General features: G+C 56.1%; 1 long non-coding RNA gene across 1 annotated transcript; it reads right to left on the bottom strand.

Moving 5' to 3' along the window:
- Positions 1-6,450: 6,450 nt before the first annotated feature.
- Positions 6,451-13,811, bottom strand: LOC125755257 (uncharacterized). Its single transcript, XR_007411199.1, has 3 exons — positions 10,253-13,811; positions 9,799-10,045; positions 6,451-7,420 (listed from the first exon to the last, which is right to left on the bottom strand). It is a non-coding gene; the product is annotated as an uncharacterized LOC125755257 (long non-coding RNA).
- Positions 13,812-14,672: the final 861 nt, after the last annotated feature.

The following is a 14,672-nucleotide window of genomic DNA, read 5'->3' as shown; positions in this document are numbered from 1 at the left end:
AAGGAACCCAGAGAACAAAGAGCAGCTCTTGCAAATAAAAAAATTCAATAGTAAAACAGATCCTGGATGACAAAGTTGAAGAAATCTTCTAGAAATAGAGCCATAGGACAAAATGATACAAAATTAGAGACAAAAGAGTTTTTAAACTGTGGGTGACGAGGTTGGAGGCCCAATATCCAAATAGGGCTTTAGAAAAGAGAATAGAGAACACAGAGGGAAGGAAATCATTACAGGAATGATTCAGGAGAACTCCCGGACCTGCCGGACACTCTGGGGACAGGAGGACGCCGCAGGGGCTCGCGGTTCCCGGGCCAGGCCCCGTTGTAGGAGCGCTAAGTTAGTGGTTCCAAGCTTTTCGACAATATGAGAAGATTCAAGACGGATGAGGTGTCCAGAATTTTGAAGGAAATTATTTCCACCTGGGATTCAATAGCCAGCCAACCCCTCACTGGTGCGAGATGCAGACAAGAGACCTGATCTGGTTCCTGTCCTTCCAGACGTGTTGTACACTGACATTCTCACACACTCAGCAACAGGCGTGCTTTTCACAAATGAGCTGACATTATTAGGGGACGGTTCTGCAACCTTTTTTAAATTCAAGACTATGTCATTGACAGCATTCTTTGTTCATTCTTTTTGCCAGCTATGTAGTGCTCCTTCCTACGGATTACCAGGACTTACTTCGCCACTCCCTGTTGGTGGGCTTGTTCTGTGCCAGTATTTTTCACTTTTGCCAGTACTTGTAAGGGCTCGCCCAGGAACAGCAGCCCCGGGACACTTGTAAGGGCATCTTGGCAAGACAGGTGCCCACACAGTCATAGACGCCATGAGGATGGACAGACACGGCCCTCCAGCCCCAGGGCGGTGTGAGAAGTCCATCTACCTGCATCCTTGTCCGCCTGAGTGCCAGGAGGAATGTGGATTTGGGGAGGTGCTGGATGACCCGCCCACCCTCTCTTCCTTTCTGAAAGACCCAGCCAATCCACAAAGGCAGGGAGGCCCTCTGGTCAGTGAGGGAACAGCCCACCGGTGGGACGCTTGCAGAGCAGGCAACTTAGCGAAATCATCTCTTGGGCTGGGCCTGGAAGCAGGCCGCCCCGGTGGTGGTTCTGCCAGAAGCAAGCCCTGGGCTGCCACAGGGGATGCAGTGGACGGCGAGTGCCCAGCAGCTGCAGCGTGCCCGGCACCCTCCCAGCCCCACTGGTGCCACTGTCCTTCATTTCAGGAATGACAGGCGATGTCTTGCCCAGGCCACACTCACAGCTAATGCCAGGCCTGGATTTGAACCCAGGTGAAGCCTGTCTGCAATGCCCACCGTCACGTTCCTGGGCCTGGAAATCGGGCAGCCATCCCCGCGCTGATGGAGCAGCCAGCTATGTCGAGAAAGGAGGACCAGCAGCCTCACTGCCCTCACTGCATGGCTCAGTTTCCCCCTGTGGTCTGGAGCCGCCAACCAACACCACTCTGGAGATTACCGAGAGGGAGGAGTGGGGGACCTCCCTGCCTGCAGGCCGGTGGGGGGCTGGCTAGAGAATCCTGAGCTTGGGGCTCACTGTAGCTCTGTCACTGGTCCCATTCCCTCCCCAAGGCTGCTCTCTCTTCCGCAGGGAACATGGTCCACTCTGATTCCCGAGGAGAATGTCTCGGGACCAAGTCTGTTCCTGGGAGGCAGGGTGCTGCTGGAATTGCTAGACGCATGTGGGTTTGAGGGTAACCGTCACCCAGTGTATGTGCGTGTGAGTGTGTGCACGTATGTGCACATCATTCAGCTCACCCGGTCCCTCCAAGGAGCCCTGACATGCAACTTATACCAATAACATTCCCCAGACAGATGCATCTGGCTGGAAAGTAAAGCTGAGCAGCCAGTGAAGGGACCGGCCCGTGTGCCCCTCCACAATGGAGCAGAAAATCTTTGCATTGAAAAGACAGACATTTTTCTTCTTGTCCAGAGACTTCACCTACCCAGCGTTTCTCTTTTGAGAACTCTTGCTGAGAGAAGGGTTGTGAATTCTAGAGAAAGAGAGGGGAGGGAGGGGCTCGCCACATCCAATTCTAGTCCAACTTCTCTTAAAAAACAGGCCCGTCGGGAAGATACTCTGTCTCAGGCCCCTCGAGCCCAGCCCCCAACCCCAGCATGGGGTTCCTGCCACGGTGGCCCTCCCTCCGGGTCCGAAGCACCCACACTGGCAGGCGTCATTCTGCAAGCCCCTGCCCCTCCCCGTCGTGGGCACACAAGGAGCCTCCCAGTCCAGAGAACTGGCTTTCCACCCATCCTCGTCCTCCCAGATTCGCAGATGGTCCATCTTCTCAGGGATGCTCCTGTGAGCCCAGCTGGGGTTCTAGGGAGTTGTTTTCCAGAACAGCACAGCAGGAGCTGTCTGACAGGTGTCCCTGCCTTGAGAGGAGCAAACTCAGAAAACCCAAACCGTGAGAGAAGCCTGAAGCCTGAGGGCATGTGACTCTCCAGCGAGCCTGATGGGCACCATGGGTGTCCCTGGGCTGATGGCTGGCCCACCTGTCAACCCCACCCACTCTGAGATTCAGAGGCCTGTGGGTGCCAGCCCCAGAGAATGCAGGGCAGGTTGCCCCTCCATCTGCATCTCTTCTGGGGGGTGGGGTGGGGCAGAGTGCCTGGAGCACCCAGCTTCCAACCTGGCTCCCCTTCCTCCTCGGCCAGGGGCTTCACCAGGGGCCCCAGAGAGCCCACCAGCATTCCTGCTCCTGCAAGCCCTCCTCAGCTCAACAAACCACCCAGCCTGGGCCCCCATCAGCTTTGTAATGGTTAACCGGAGTAATAAAAACAGGCGATAATGCGGTTTTTGATTCCTTATCAGCATCTCCAAGGGCTGTGAAGGCTGTGAATACCCCACTCTGGGCCCGACCACCCTTTCATGTGCAGCCAAGCGGCTCAAAGGAGAGAAAGCGCTCCCAGACCAAATGCCGTTGCTGGTGCAAATTCTGCAGTAAAAACAGAGTAGGAAATTCCTAATCTGCTTGCTTTGTATGTGACAAGCGGTCCTGCTGGGGACAGCAGCTGGGTGTGCCCTGTCCCTTCATCTGAGGCCTCCCTGCCTTTCCCAGAGCGAGAAAAGACCACAGTGCCTGGAGGACTTTTGTGCTTTGCCACCAGCCAGCCAGGCTTTACTGTGGGGACCAGAAACTCTTAGGGGTTGCATTTGGCACCATGAACACTCAGGCAGCAGTCTGTCCATGCATCAGACCCTTGGGGCCTCTGTCCCCACATCACAGCTCCCCCAGGCCACTCTGCAACTGTGCGCACAAGCATGCCTGGACGCAGGGGACAGAGAGGCCCTGACTGATGTCCACCTGTGCGGGGCAGCCAGGACTCCTCCAGAAGTCAAAGGCCATACTCTTGGGCCCTCGGGTCTGGGATCTGCTCTCCCCATTTGCTGAGTCTTCACAGCTGGGGTGCATCTCACCCTCCGTTCCTGAGAAAGCATTCAGATTGTCTTCTCAAGCGCAGTAATTGTGAATATACTTTATCAAAAAAAAAAAATTCCAGAAAAATAGTTCCAGCTGGTGCTTTTTGAAGTTTCAGGGCCCTGGGCTCTGTGATGGGATGAGGCCAGATGCAGGAGTGGTGGCAACAGTAGGACAGTGCATGCATGAATGGGCGGATTCTCCCAGGGGGACCCTGTTTGAGGCCTGGGGTCCTCAGGGCTCCTTCTGTCTCTCCTAGAGCCTGGTTCTGGGCTGCTCACACAGGGGCTGCCCTGCCTCCTCCTGCCCCAGCCCCGGGGCTGCCGCACTGACCCTCCTGTCCTGGGAGACCGGGACCCTGTTCTGAGTCTTGCTTTGGGTCATGGCTCCCTCCCACTCACATTTCCCACCTGTACCCACATTGAGCTTCTTAATGATGCTTTGCTGGCTAGCAGAGACCAGATGGGATTCACTCACTCACTCATTCACCTGTCTACCTCTTCGAAGGGTGTCTGCACTGGGTGCTTGCGACCCACCGGTAGATAGGGACACAGTTCCCACCCCTGCAGGACTCATAGTCTACTGGTCTAGGAAGGTATGGAAGCAAATTGTCCTGATTCAGGGTTCAGGCTTCTATCTCATTCCCTATCCCCAAATGCTGAGTTTGGCCAGAGGGGCAGGTGGCAGGCTGACACTCCCCTGGGGAGGGATGGGGGGATCCTCCAGCAGGTGCAGCTCTCAGGCCCTGCATGTGCAGTGAGGGGGTTGGACACACCTGTTCCAATTCCATTGGCACTCATGTCTAGGTCTCTAGATTTATTGTGCCAACCAGAGTTGCTTGTTTCAGGGACACAAGGACTGCGCGCCTTGTTCCCCTTGGAATGCACAAGTGATTGGTGAATATATGGGGTATATAGAAGGTGTGTAGCCCCTGCCACCTGATTGCTGGGTCCACCCTCCATACGGCCCATCATCAGATGAGCCCACAGCAGCCTGTCCTGGCTCCCTCTGGCTGGAGGAGACTGGAGTGTGCCTGCAAAGCGACCCCAGGGTACCAAATCTACAGGGAGGCCCACAGAGGCAGGAATCCCACAGATGGACCCTGCCTGAGTCTGCACTAGACATGAACCAGGCCACTGGTCTCCCCAAGCGCTTCTAGTATCCTAGGGGCTTGGAGGAATGAGACCACCCAGCAATCCCTGCACAGCCTCCAGGACGGAGCCCGGCTGAGACAGGCACTCTGCCCAGCAGCCAGGCTCCTGCCGTCCAGCCACTACCCACCAGCTGGACAATCCTAGGTGGGCGAGCAGAACCTGCCTGCTTTACGGATGGTGAGACATGAGGAAGGCGCCAGGGCATGCAACCCCTGAAAAGTACTTAAAGCTAAAAAAAAACCCATCTCCATGAAGATGATGGGATGTCTTGGGTTAAGATGTGAAAGTTCACTTGAAGTTCACTGAGGCTTTCAGTGCCCGTGCCATGAAATCGCTTCCTGGGGCCGTGAGAAAACTGTGGCCGAGCAGAGACCCAAAGGCCATGGTGAGGAACAGCTTCCCGGCTCGGAACTCCGGGTAGGCCCAGCCAGGAGGGGAGCAGGAGTGGTCTCTCTGAAGATGCAGGAGGCCTGGGACCCAACAGGGAGGGGGCAGGCCGTCAGCCTCCAAGAGGCATTATGGGAGGGGCCAGGGGGACAGTTCTGACTCGTCTCACCTCCCTTTCCTGGGCCCACACAGTCAGCTCTGACATCTCCCCCTGGTCCCTCCTGCCTGCTGACGTGAGTCCAAAGGTCTTCCTTTGCAGGATGGTAAGGAGCTGACTGGGCAGAGAGGAGGGAGGCCTACGGGCGTGGGAACCCTGGAGCGTGGACCCGAGGGAGAGTACACGCGGTCAGAACTGATAGGAGATGAGGGGCGATTTGCAGAGGGTGGTGGGGACGCCCAGCCGCCAGAGGCAGGAGAGCCCCAGAAGGGGAACTTCTCGGCTCTGGAAAGCCCCCAGGCATTGGGGGGGGGGGGTGTCTCTGCAGGCTGCTGGTGCAAGCCCCAGAGAGGCAGGCTGCCCTGGCTGGTGACTGGCGGCTTCTCGGGAAGAGGTTTTCCTTTCTTCCAGCTGGAAAGGAAAGATGAGGGAAGTGGGTGGGTGGCAGCTGTGGGGCAGGGAGGCATGGGGTGGGGGCCCCTGCGGGCTGGGCTCAGGCATCCAGGAGGAAGGAAGGAAGGCTTCAGGCAGGCGGCCACTTGTTGGAGTTGAGGGCGGCTGCTCAGCCAGGCATGAACCACCCGAGTTAGGACACGCCAGCCACAGCAGCCTCTGCCACCACCTCCCACTCACAGCCGGCTCTCTCCTGACATGTCCCAGGAATTCCTGGCTGCACATCTGCTCTCACTGCTGCAGGTTGGGGTGGGGGGTGTGCCTGGGAGAAGGGGTCCTTATGGTCTCATGTCTGCTCTGTGACCAGTCCAGTGTTGGACTGTAGGGACAGAGGGAGTCATCTTCAGCTTGGAGAGCCTGGGACACAAGGCTTGGTCCCCAGGGAACAACCAAACAACAGAAGGAGGTGGGGCATGTGCCAACTCTCCCAGCAAGAGTGGAAGGCTCACAGAGCCTAGGAAGAGGGCCTGTGTGAATGCTGGCAAGTCCCTTCCCCTGTCTCAGCTTCCTTGCCTGAGCAATAGCCTATCACAAGGCTCATCTCATCAGCAACATTAGGTATAGATGCTTTCTATAGGCTGTGTGGATGGGTGGATGGATGGATGGATGGATGGATGGATGGATGAATGGATGGATGGATGGATGGATGGATGAGTGGATGGATGGATGAGTGGATGGATGGGTGGATGAGTGGGTGGGTGGATGAGTGGATGGATGGGTGGATGAGTGGGTGGGTGGATGAGTGGATGGATGGGTGGATAATGGATAGATGAGTGGATTGGTGGGTGGATGGATGGATGATTGGATGGATGGATGTTGGTACAGCAGAACTTCAGAAAATGTGGAGACAAACACAATTGGAAACTTTCATTTAGTTCAGTAGTAGTTGCTGTGTTCTTACATTGTGTCAATCTCTATGCAAAGCATCAGGGGAGATTCTACATGAAAAGTAGAAGACAGAGGGGAATTTGGGGTTGAGCACAGAATTTTCTGCTAATAATTATAATGCATGTACTCACTTGATACTGGAGACAGCCCTGACAAAGAAGGTCCTTATCCTCCTAATACTGTGGCAAACTAATGGTCAGTGATGTCTTTGGCCCTGAAGAGATGAGGCTACGGTGCACACAGGGCAGGCTCCACAGTGGGGAGGGTGAGCATCAGTCAGGTCAGTGTCCTCTCGCCTGGCCAAGGATGCCTTGTGAGTGGCCTCTGAGGGTCTGGCTCTACCCCAGCACCTGGCCTAGCCAACTTTTGTTTCACTTTGTATCCCCTCGATGCTGGGCTACATGTCGGCTCACAGTGCCACTCACTGGATGACAGGGACCCTCTCCCATTATCATAGGGAACTGGTAGTTTGAGGTCAGGTCACTGATGATGCTGGTGGACAGCGTCTGGAAGCAGCTTAGAGCACCACCCCTCACGTGAGGAGTCCCCAGGCCTCACAGAGGACCCCTGCCTCCATCTAGGCACGCAGCTCCTCCTCCAGCTCCCACTGCTCCCACATGTCTCAGCCTCCGATGAGACCCTGACCTTCTATCAACTCAACTAACGAGATTCCTCAAGTTTCTGAGTCCCAGTCCTGTGACAGGGAGAGGTTCTGATTGTCCAGGTCACCACTAGATCCCTGCTTGTACTGGTGACAGGGCTTCAGGCAGCCTCTGGATGGGGGAGTCTCTGCTGGGCTGTCTTTCCCAGATCGGGCATGGCCAAAGTGGAGTCCCAGAGCTGGAACCCAGGGCCCATGGCACCAGGGCTGTGGGCAGAGATGGCTTCGTGGCTGACACATCCACGGCATCCTGCACGTGTTTAGAGTAGAACGAGGTACCTGCCAAGATGGATAATTTTATGTGTCAACTTGACCGGCCATGAGGGGCCCAGACATTTGGTAAGCATCACTCTGGACATGTCTATGAGGGTGTTTCTGGATGATGTAAACATTTGAATTGGTGGACTGAGTCAGGCAGATGGCCCTCCCCAGTGTGTCTGGGGTGGTCCATCCACTGTGGGCCTGGATAGGACAGAAGGTCCCCCAGGAACCTAGAGATTCTGCTTCTCTGGGGAGCCCTCACTAATGTGTCTCCCTTCTGGAATCTCAGGGGTAGCTGCCCCCTTCCATGGCTTCCTCCTCTGTCAGGGGGAGTAAGGGTGTGGGTCCAGAGTCAGCTGGGTAACTCTCATCTGGACTCAGGATCACAAACTACAACTGACCCGCAGCTCTTATGGTTAAAAACAAAAAACCGAAATGCATCACCCAGTGTCAAAAAGACCCACTGGCTTCATCTTGCACCTTGCTGCTCACTGTGTCTCCGACCATGTCCCTCCAGCTTCTCAGATATGTCAGCACCCTCCAGCCCCGGTGGACAGGCACGTGGGAATCCCTGCCCAGAATGGCACTGCCCAAGACTGGCAGCTGCTAGCCACACGCACCTATTGAAAGTTAATTAAAAATCAGTGAAACTGGGGCAGCCCAGGTGGCTCAGCGGTTTAGTGCCTGCCTTCAGCCCAGGGTGTGATCCTGGAGACCCAGGATCAAGTCCCACGTCAGGCTCCCTGCATGGAGCCTGCTTCTCCCTCTGCCTGTGTCTCTGCCTTTCTCTCTCTCTCTCTCTCTCTCTCTGATAAATAAATAAAATCTTTAAAAAATAAATCAAAATCAGTGAAACTAGAAGGCCAGTTTCCAGAGCTCCAGGTCAGGTTTGGTGGTGGCTGCAGTGCCCAGGGCTGCGGGACACTAGAGCATCATGAGCAACTCTGGCCTAGCCCACGCCCCCACGCCCCTAACCCAACCACTCTGGCCTGGCTAACACCGCGCCCTCTTCACTAGGCCCAGCAGTGGCCCCAAGGAACCTATGTCCCCATCTTGCTCCCAGTACTTTATTCGGTTGGGGTCAGATGCCCCCCAGCCCAGGCACACTGTGGGTGTGGGCACTGTCCCTGTCTGCTCCAGGCCCAATCTGTGTCTGCAGCGTGGATGCAGGAACACAGCCTCGCAGGCGGCTTCATGCCAAGACCAGGTTGACAGAACCACATCGATTTCAGATTAAATCCTGTTGTGTCGAGAGTGTGACCAGTTGCAAGGCTGGCAGTGTCTGTTGCTGCTTGCTAGAGTAGGACCAAGAGGCTCCCTGGCTCTGCCCCAAGAGGGACTCTGCGTCCCAAGCTTAGCCAAGTCCGGGGCTTTTAATCTCTGAAGGAAAAGTCCTTGCAAACTAATCTTCCGAACGCCCAAGTGGAGCCGCTTGCAGGCTGGGAGCAGAAGGCCTGGGTCTGAGGGAGGCTCAGTTTCCTCCTCTGAATACAGGGTGAGACTGCCAGTCCCTGTTCCCAGGGCAGAGAAAGCTCGGGGCTCCCTGTGCACATGGGCGGGGGGAGGGGGGAGGACCTCATTGTCATCGGCTCCACATCAGGAAAAGGAATCAGCACTAATGGTCCCGGGCTCCAGGGCTGCCCCACACCCTGCTTCTGGGGAAAGACAATGGGACAGGGCAGGGGCAGGGGATGGACGCCAGAAGGGTGGAGGCCCCGTCAGAGGAGCTGAAGGATCCCAGTAGGCAGCCCGGCCCTTGGTCGGGTGAAGCCGGCCATCCCAGGGCCAGGACCCTTGACACAGAGGGGCGTGGGGACGGGAGATGAGGGGCTTCTGCTGCCAGGGCCAGGGCGGGACGGCCTTCTTGAAAGAGGCAGGAAACAGATGGCGCAACCAGGATGGTCTATCGGGCCTTCTGGGAGCAGGGAAGGGCCAGGAGGAGGGACGAGGCCCCTGCCTGTGCGGGCACGATGCTGGTGGGGCTCAGAGCCAGGTCCCCCATCAAAGGAGAGACTCGGGGCCATCTCTGACCCACCCGCCCACTGGTGCTATGGTCACCCTGGATAAAGGGAATGAGGCCACTAACAGGTGCAGAAGGGGCCAAAGGCTCAGAGTGGCAGGGCCTCCTGTGATGTCCTGGTTCGGTGGAGATTGTGGGTGTGTGGCCTTCTGTCCACGTCCACACAGCCAGGGGAAGTCTCGGCCTCCACCCTCAGCAGGGGAAGTGGGACAGGGGCTCCAGGCTGGGGCTCAGCACAGCTAGAAGAAGGCTCTCGGCCCCTTCTCCCATCACGAGGGCACCTGCTGTGGGCAGTGTCCAGCAGAACATAAAAAGCTCATCCCAAAACTCCCACCTCCCCACTCGTCAGCTCTGTGATGTTGAGCAAGTCACTCACCTTCTCTGAGCCTCAGTTGTCCACTTCTCTAGGAGGAAGTCCAGCCCCTGTGCGAGTTCCTGGCTCCTGGCTAAGCAGGCCTGTCCCCTGGGTCTTAGAGGGGACAGCCAGTAGGACCACAGACACATGGAGGACACCTTGCAGGCTCTGGTCCCCCAACAAAGGTCACTGCCTCAGGCCCCCTCCACAGTGTCTGGACACTGCAAACTGGAATTCAGAGGAGACGGCATCCTGGAAGCCCACCATGCTGGGCAAGAGAGGACCGCAAAGCTGTGGCCACCCACACACCTCCCTGATGGTGACTGTCCTCTCTCAGGCTCCGGGACACAGGGCTGGGGTGGGGACGGGGCACATGGGTCCCCCAGGACCTCAGCATGGGCAGACCCGTGCTGCAAACACTCCCCGCTCAGTCTGTCTGGGGTGCTCAGAGGGAGGACGCCCGACCCAGACACACCTGTCCGGAGCCGCCAGGAGGAAGGTAGGAAGGCATCTGGATGAGACATCTGCCCAGTCCCATGCTGGCACCTCCACTGGCTTGTCTGAGCTGGCCCCCCCGTCTGTGAAACAGGTGTAATGGCCATCCCTGGGAAAGGGGGTGCCCACAGGTGGTCAGCCCTCTGGCCGGGGCCCCACAGCTTCTGCAAGCACGCATTGAACTTGAGTTTCCCAGTCTATAAAGTTGGGGTAAATGACCCACCCAAGACACAGCACCATTTCACAGCAAACTGCAGAGTAGGGTGAGAGCCCGGGCTCCTGGAGAGACAGCCTCGTCCCTGGGCCCACTTTGTCCCGGCCTGTGGCTGTGGCCGAGGGCAGAGGATGTGGAGGTCAGGCTGTGACCCTGTGGGGGACATCACCCTGCTGGCTGGCAGCTCAGGCTCCGCCGTCTACCTGCCCACCCCTCCCTCTGGTCACGGACACTAGACTGAGATAAGCGTCGTCAGAAGCTGTGGGTCACAGTATAAGTCACAGCACCTCAGGACCTGAGGGAGGTGTTGGGTAAGGATGTGCCCCAACAGGCCAGCCTCTGAGGAAGCTTCTGGCCAAGCTGGATGCTGGCTCACAGCCTCTCCTTCCTCGGAGGCTGCTGCAGGTGAGCACTGGTGCCCCCAGGCCTCCATCCCCACCCACATCCCCCTGGGTGCACTGGAGCCTGCCTTGAGAGCAGGGCTGGCATCCATGTGACATAGGAAGGCTACATTGTGCCCTGAGTCCCGGATGGTTGTAACAACAGAAATGCATCTGGAGGCCGAAGTCCCAGATGGAGGCCAAGTTCCCCTGGAGGCACGGAGGGAAGAGAGCTGCTCCTGGCCACTGCCCTTGCCCCTCCCCACCCTTGTGCATGGCCCTCAGTCCTTGGGGTTCCTGGTCTGTGGACACATCCCCCCAACCCTGACCTCTTCCTCCATCACACGGCGGTCTCCCTGCTTATGTGTCCATGACTAAATCCCCCTTTTGTAAGGATACAGTCACTGGATTAGGGCCTGCCCCACTGCAGCATGACCTCGTCTTAACTAATTACATCTGCAATGACCTTATTTCCAAATAAGGCCACATCTGGCCGGCACAGCTGCTTTGGGGAGGGGGAGTGGCTTCTGTTTCCCAGGATCCTCAATCCCGAGGAGAACGGAGACTCCAGAGCAGGCTCTTAGTCTGACTTTCCCGGAAAAGAGATCTCATGGCAAAGCCCATGAGCTCAAGCTTTATTGTGGGCAGAGTCCCAGGGCAGCAAGACCAAGAAGCAGGAGGAGAGGCAGGTGGCTAGTTCCTGAGTGAGAAGCAGCTTCCCCAGAGAACAGCGGATTATCAGCCCCGTTGGGCCCCTGGTCTCCCCTGAGGACAGACAGGGAGGAACTCACCTGTGGTTCCCTGCCTCCCGGGCCCACTGGCAACATGGCTCACAGGGTATGAGGCTCCATAGCCCTGCAGGTTGCCCCCCGGCCCCTCTGAGCAGACCTGGGGAGGCAGGGGCACAAGGTCCCAGGAAGGGAGCACAGGCAGGAAGGAAGGGGGCACCCACGCAGAGCCCATCCCAGCATCTGACCACACGCACCATGTTTGAACCTCCAGCTCCCGTGTGGACCCTCCAGGCTCCTCCCAGCACCCCCTTGGCACCACTCACTGAGCTGAACAAAGGTTCCCCTGGGCACCAGGAGCCCAGCCCAGCTCTGTCATCCGGCTCAGATGTGCCCTCTCTCATGGAGAGGTGGGGGGTGCCACAGCTCCCACCCCTGGATGCTTCCTGTGGGACTTGCAAGTCACCTGAGGACAAGGTATGGAGATACCAAATAGATGGCTTCTAGGGACCAACTGTCGGGCCCCCTAGGCCTGCCATGCTTTGCAGATCTGGAACATTCGTGAATGTTCTCGCCTCAGAAGAGCTAGAGGTGTAAGGACCCCAACAGGGGAGGACACTAAGGCAGAGCAAAGGGACCTACCAGGGCCTCACTTCAAGAAGGACATCGGGAGACATCCAGCCCCAGCCACACGGCAGAGGCTCATCGCCTCCAGCTCCTCCTCACTAAGCCCAGCTGCAAACCCAGGCAATAACAGAGACAAGGAGGCAAGAGTTCCAAATGTGTCCTGGGTGGGGGGGTCAGGAGCCCCAGGACTGGAGAGGCGGCACAGGGAGGGTGCCTTACACAACCTCCCGCCACGACCCCCGGAACACATGAGGACCAAGGACTGGCACCTCCTGATGCCTAGCCAGCGGGAAGGGGTCATATCACCATCCCTGGAGCCCAGCACCCCCCACCCCAGAAATCTCCCTGGTCCCCTAGGCAGACCCTCTCCCACCAGGTAACACTAGGTAGCCCCAGCAAGGGGATCCTCACATCAAAAACAACTCTAGCCCCTCCTGGCCCAGAGCCTCAACGGGGCCTGGGGAAGCCCCCTACGCTTAGGGGGATCCACAGGGGATGCCCCAGGGCACCAGGTAAACCAGGTAAACCTGAAAAATGCCACAAAGTTTCTGGAAACTAAGACATCACTGAGGCCACAGTGCAGGGCATGGGCCAGGGTGCTGCAGGCTAAAACAAAATATTCATTAAACATCCAGGGCACCATTGAAAATCACACCCCAGGTAGGAGGGACAAGCAGCCAGCACCAGCACCAGCACCAGGATAGACAAGCACTTTCTGGCCAGTTTAGTATTACCACCTTAGGAATGCTACAAAAAAGCAACTGCCAGTCCTCCTGAACCAAAGGAAAGAATAGAAAATCTCAGCAAAGGAGCAGAAATTACACAAAAAGACCAAACGGAAATTCTGGGGCTGAAAAGTGTGTAACAGAAACAAAACCTCAGTGGATGAGCCCAGCAGCAAAGAGGACGCGAGAAGGACACAGTCAGGGGGTCTGTGGGTCAGTGGGTGACGAATCAGGAGACAGACGAGCCATGCAAGCGAGGCAGGGAATGCGGACTGAAGCAAGCCAAGCACATCCTCCAGGACAAAGACCCACCAGGTTTCCAGAAAGTGCGTGCAGCCGAGAGCATCCGAACAGGTCATGATGGAAAGCTTCTCAAACCTGATGAAAGATATAAACCCACAGTAGGAGTGATCGTGAACGCACAACACGTCTGATCTGCAATCTAGACAAAGCAGTGCTCAGAGGGAAGGTTATGGCACCAAATCCACGCGATACAAGTTCTCAAATCCATCATCGAGACCTGAAACAGAAGGTCGGTACATGAGAGCGGATCACAACATGGATCGGCGTGCTGGAAAACAGGAGAAAACCGAGAAATCAGTGAGTTTATAATCCTCTAACAAGACTGACAGAGAGACAGACAGACAGACAGACAGTGCCACACCCCCAGGAAAGGCTGGGACCCGCCATCCGTGTCTGCAGCAAAAGAGAAAACTGAGTCACACATCACAAGTTCCGCACCCAAGGACAAGCAGCTCCCATCAGAGCTCAACCCCGATGAAAGACACATGGTGAACAGTCCTATAACCACGTGAGAAATTGAACCCAGGGTTTAAAAGTTCCTAAAACAGAAATCTCCTGGATCTGATGGCTTTACTGGAAAATTCTACGAAACATTTAAAGAAAACACAACACAAATTTACACATTTGTTTTCCAGAGCAGAGAAGAGGAAGGAAGATTTCTCCGCTTTCCTTAGGAAGCTGGTGTTCTCCTGACACCAACACTAGACAAAGACAGTGCCCACCCTCTCCCCCAAAACAAAACCACTATAAAGCAATGTCCTCCATGAACATAGGTGCAAAATCCTCTGCAAAATACAAATCAAATTCATCAATGCATAGAAAGAATGACACATCGTGACCATGTGGAGTTCATTCCAAGTACGCTAGGCTAGTCCAGTACTTAAAAACCAGAGGATGTGATTCACTGTATCAACAAACTGAAAAGAAAGATGATGTAATCATATCAACTGATACAGAAAATGCATCTGACAGAAGCCAGTGCCCATTCATGACAAAAACCCTCACAAATTAGGGATCGAGGGCCCTTCCTCAACTCAGTAAGCATATGATGTGGCTCCCAAAGTAGGAAATCATCCCAGATAGCCACAAATATCATTAATAAAGAAGAAAACCCCAAAAAACAAACAAAGGAAGAGTCTTCATTTTTGAGGACCTACTATGCAGCAGGTGCCACCTGGAGGCACTTACATAATCACTGTCTGGGGAGAGGGAATCATCCCAGTTCACGGTTCTGATCCAGACGCTGAAGGCTGAAGCTCGGGACCCAGGTCCCGGCTCTGTCCTGCCCTCTGGTCTCCAGGCCTGAGCCTGGGAGCGTGGATCATCTTCCCCATTTTCCTGGACTTGATTTCAGCTCCCGATGTAGTCGGTGGTAGATCCTGCCCTGGGTGCTCCTTCTGGGTAGCACACAGCGGCGCCACTG

This window comes from Canis lupus, chromosome 6 (genome assembly GCF_003254725.2).
Source record: "Canis lupus dingo isolate Sandy chromosome 6, ASM325472v2, whole genome shotgun sequence".
Lineage (NCBI taxonomy): Eukaryota > Metazoa > Chordata > Mammalia > Carnivora > Canidae > Canis > Canis lupus.
The sequence above is the reverse complement of the archived record's forward strand: the minus strand, read 5'-3'. Positions and strand labels throughout refer to the sequence as shown.